The following is a 5,403-nucleotide window of genomic DNA, read 5'->3' on the forward strand; positions in this document are numbered from 1 at the left end:
ACTCGCGTAAGGTTTATTACTTGGACGACCCAGTGCACTTGCTGGTTAGTTGTGCGAAGTTGTAGTGATCACAATTTCGTGCACCATAGACATCCAGGGCTTTCCAGCAATATATAATAGTCCATACTTTATTCGGAAATTGATGATGTAACTTGGCGTTGAACGCCAAGTACATGCTGCTGTCTGGAGTTAAACGCCAGAAAAACGTCATGATCCGGAGTTGAACGCCCAAAACACGTCATAACTCGGAGTTCAACTCCAAGAGAAGCCTCAGCTCGTGGATAGATACATACACCAAGTGGGCCCCGGAAGTGGATTTATGCATCAATTACTTACTCATGTAAACCCTAGGAGCTAGTTTATTATAAATAGAACATTTAACTATTGTATTAGACATCTTTTGACAGTTTAATCTCTTGACTGTTTAGCCTTTGATTATTCGGTCTCTTGATCACTCAGGGGGCTGGCCATTCGGCCATGCCTAAACCTTTTACTTATGTATTTTCAACGGTGGAGTTTCTGCACACCATAGATTAAGGGTGTGGAGCTCTGCTGTACCTCAAGTATTAATGCAATTCTATTTTCTTCCATTCAATTCAACTTGTTCTTATTCCAAGATATTCATTCGCACCCAAGAACATGATGAATATGATGATTATGTGACGCTCATCATCATTCTCACCTATGAACGCGCGTGATTGACAACCACCTCCGTTCTACATGCAACCGAGCTTGAATGTATATCTCTTAGATTCCCCAACAGAATCTTCGTGGTATAAGCTAGATAGATGGCGGCATTCATGAGGATCCGGAAAGTCTAACCTTGTCTGTGGTATTCCGAGTAGGATCCCGGTAATGAATGACTGTGACGTGCTTCAGACTTGCAAGTGCTGGGCGTTAGTGACAGACGCAAAAGAATCAAGGGATTCTATTCCAGCAGGAGCGGGAACCAACCAGTGATTAGCCGTGCTGTGACAGAGCGCGTGAGCGTAGTTTTCACTGCGAGGATGGGATGTAGCCTTCGGCCAGTGTGATGCCTCCAGACGATTAGCCATGCGAGTGACAGCGCAGAGGACCATTTTCCAAAGAGGATACAAAGTAGCCATCGTCGAACGGTGAACCCCTATACACAGCTTGCCATGGAAAGGAATAAGAAGGATTGAGTTGAAGCAGTAGGAAAGCAGGCGTTCTCAAGCCATACAGTATCTCCATTCGCCTATCTGAAATTCCCACTATTGATTTACATAAGTATTCTATCCCTTTTATTATTTCTATTTTATTATTAATTTTCGAAAACCATAAACCAATTTAATCTGCCTAACTGAGATTTACAAGGTGACCATAGCTTGCTTCATACCAACAATCTCTGTGGGATCGACCCTTACTCGCGTAAGGTTTATTACTTGGATGACCCAGTACACTTGCTGGTTAGTTGAACGGAGTTGTGAATTCAACTGGTGCCATAATAATGATTTCATACAAATACAAAAGAATATGGATCACAATTTCGTCCACCAAGTTTTTGGCGCCGTTGCCGGGGATCAATCAATTTCGAACAAAAATTTCACAATTGTTTCCAGACCACAATGGTGCCAAGTTTTAATCCGGCAACAACACCAAGTTTTTGGCGCCGTTGCCGGGGATTGTTCGAGTATGGACAACTGACGGTTCATCTTGTTGCTCAGATTAGGTAATTTTCTTTTCAAAAATCTTTTTCAAAATTTTTCTTTTCTTTTTCGTTTTTTTTAAATATTTTCGAAAAAAAATTAATAAAAATACAAAAAAATTGGAAAATCATAAAAATAAAAAATATTTTGTGTTTCTTGTTTGAGTCTTGTGTCATGTTTTAAGTTTGATGTCAATTGCATGCTTTAAAAATCATTCTTGCATTTTTTCGAAAATCCCATGCATTCATAGTGTTCTTCATGATCTTCAAGTTGTTCTTGATAAGTCCTCTTGTTTGATCTTGATGTTTTCTTGTTTTGTGTTGTTTGTTGTTTTTCATGTGCTTCTTTGCATTCATATTTTCCATGCATTAAAGATTTCTAAGTTTGGTGTCTTGCATGTTTTCTTTGCATCAAAAATTTTTCAAAATTATGTTCTTGATGTTCATCATGATCTTCAAAGTGTTCTTGGTGTTCATCTTGACATTCATAGCATTCTTGCATGCATTCATTGTTTTGATCTAAAAATTTCATGCATTGAGTATTTTTGTTGTTTTTCTCTCTCATAATTAAAAATTCAAAAATCAAAAAAATATCTTTTCCTTATTTCCCTCTAAATTTTCGAAATTTTGGGTTGACTTGGTCAAAAATTTTCAAAATTAGTTGTTTCTTACAAGTCAAGTCAAAATTCCAATTTTAAAAATCTTATCTTTTCAAAATCTTTTTCAAAAATCATATCTTTTTCATTTTTTTCTATTTTTCGAAAAATTTCAAAAACCTTTTTCAAATTATTTTCAAAATCTTTTTCTTATCTTTATATAAAATTTTCGAAAATTAGCTAACAATTAATGTGATGGTTCAAAAATTTGAAGTTTGTTACTTTCTTGTTAAGAAAGGTTCAATCTTTAAGTTCTAGAATCTTATCTTGTAGTTTCTTGTTAGTCAAGTCATTTTAAAAATTAGATCTTTTTATCTTTTATTTGATCTTTTTCAAAAATTTTATCTTTTTCAAAATTTGATTTCAAAATATCTTATCTAACTTCTTATCTTCCTATCTTTTTCAAAATTTGATTTTAAAATCTTTTTCAATCAACTAACTAACTTTTTGTTTGTTTCTTATCTTTTTCAAAACCACCTAACTACTTTTCCCTCTTCAATTTTCGAAAATACCTCTCTCTTTTTCAAAAATTCTTTTTAATTAATTAATTATTTTAAATTTTAATTTCAATTATATTTTATCTCTAATTTTCAAAAATTACTACCTCTTTTTCAAAAATTATTTTCGAAATTTTCCTTCTCTTTTCTTCTTCTATTTAATTATTTAATTACTAACACTTCTCTTCACCTTTCGTCATCCAAAAATCCGAATACATCCTTCTTCATTCTTCTCCCCTTTCTTCTCTTCTACTAACATAAAGGAATCTCTATACTGTGACATAGAGGATTCCTCTTCTTTTCTTGTTTTCTTCTCTTTCATATGAGCAGGAACAAGGATAAGGGCACTGGTGTGCGAAATTGTGATCACTACTTTTCACAACTCAAATAATCCCTAGTAATGGCCCCAAGAACTTGGTGCTCAATACCATGGCATAAACACAACTTTGCACAACTAACCAGCAAGTGCACTGGGTCGTCCAAGTAATAAACCTTACGCGAGTAAGGGTCGATCCCACGGAGATTGTTGGTATGAAGCAAGCTATGGTCACTTTGTAAATCTTAGTCAGGTAGACTCAAATGGGTATAGTGATATACGAATAAATCATAAAGATAAAGATAGAGGCACTTATGTAATTCATTGGTAGGAACTTCAGATAAGCGTATGAAGGTGCCTTCCCTTCCGTCTCTCTGCTTTCCTACTGTCTTCATCCAATCCTTCTTACTCCTTTCCATGGCAAGCTTATGCAAGGGTTTCACCGTTGTCAGTGGCTACCTCCCATCCTCTCAGTGAAAACGTTCCTATGCTCTGTCACAGCATAGGCTAATCATCTGTCGGTTCTCGGTCAGGCCGGAATAGAATCCAGTGATTCTTTTGCATCTGTCACTAACGCCCCGCCTGCTAGGAGTTTGAAGCACGTCACAGTCATTCAATCATTGAATCCTACTCAGAATACCACAGACAAGGTTAGACCTTCCGGATTCTCTTGAATGCCGCCATCAGTTCTAGCCTATACCACGAAGACTCTGATCTCACGGAATGGCTGGCTCGTTTGTCAGGTGAGCACTCGGTTGTCAGGCGATCAACCATGCATCGTGTATCAGGAATCCAAGAGATATTCACCCAATCTAAGGTAGAACGGAGGTGGTTGTCAGTCACACGTTCATAGGTGAGAATGATGATGAGTGTCACGGATCATCACATTCATCAAGTTGAAGAACAAGTGATATCTTGGACAAAGAACAAGCGGAATTGAATAGAAGAACAATAGTAATTGCATTAATACTCGAGGTACAGCAGAGCTCCACACCTTAATCTATGGTGTGTAGAAACTCCACCGTTGAAAATACATAAGAACAAGGTCTAGGCATGGCCGTATGGCCAGCCTCCCAATGATCTAAGATAGCATAAAATGAAGATAGCTACCCCGATATCTCAATACAATAGTAAAAGGTCCTACTTATAGAAAACTAGTAGCCTAGGGTGTACAGAGATGAGTAAATGACATAAAAATCCACTTCTGGGCCCACTTGGTGTGTGCTTGGGCTGAGCAATGAAGCAATTTCGTGTAGAGACTCTTCTTGGAGTTAAACGCCAGCTTTTATGCCAGTTTGGGCGTTTAACTCCCATTTAGGTGCCAGTTCCGGCGTTTAACGCTGGAATTTCTGAGGGTGACTTTGAACGCCGGTTTGGGCCATCAAATCTTGGGCAAAGTATGAACTATCATATATTGCTGGAAAGCCCAGGATGTCTACTTTCCAACGCCGTTGAGAGCGCGCCAATTGGGCTTCTGTAGCTCCAGAAAATCCACTTCGAGTGCAGGGAGGTCAGAATCCAACAGCATCTGCAGTCCTTTTCAGTCTCTGAATCAGATTTTTGCTCAGGTCCCTCAATTTCAGCCAGAAATACCTGAATCACAGAAAAATACACAAACTCATAGTAAGTCCAGAAAAGTGAATTTTAACTAAAAACTAATAAAAATATACTAAAAACTAACTAGATCATACTAAAACAATGCCAAAAAGCGTACAAATTATCCGCTCATCACAACACCAAACTTAAATTGTTGCTTGTCCCCCAAGCAACTAAAAATCAAATAAGATAAAAAGAGAGAATATGCAATGAATTCCAAAAACATCTATGAAGATCAGTATTAATTAGATGAGCGGGGCTTTTAGCTTTTTGCCTCTGAACAGTTTTGGCATCTCACTCTATCCTTTGCAACTCAGAATGATTGGCTTCTTTAGGAACTCAGAATCCAGATAGTGTTATTGATTCTCCTAGTTAAGTATGATGATTCTTGAACACAGTACTTTATGAGTCTGGCCGTGGCCCAAAGCACTCTGTCTTCCAGTATTACCACCAGATACATACATGCCACAGACACATAATTGGGTGAACCTTTCAGATTGTGACTCAGCTTTGCTAGAGTCCCCAATTAGAGGTGTCCAGGGTTCTTAAGCACACTCTTTTTGCCTTGGCACAACTTTATTCTTTCTTTTTCTTCTTTTTCTCTTCTTTTTCGGTTTTTTTTTCTCTTTTTTTGTATTCACTGCTTTCTTGCTTCAAGAATCATTTTTAATG

Source organism: Arachis stenosperma, chromosome 6 (genome assembly GCF_014773155.1).
Source record: "Arachis stenosperma cultivar V10309 chromosome 6, arast.V10309.gnm1.PFL2, whole genome shotgun sequence".
NCBI lineage: Eukaryota > Viridiplantae > Streptophyta > Magnoliopsida > Fabales > Fabaceae > Arachis > Arachis stenosperma.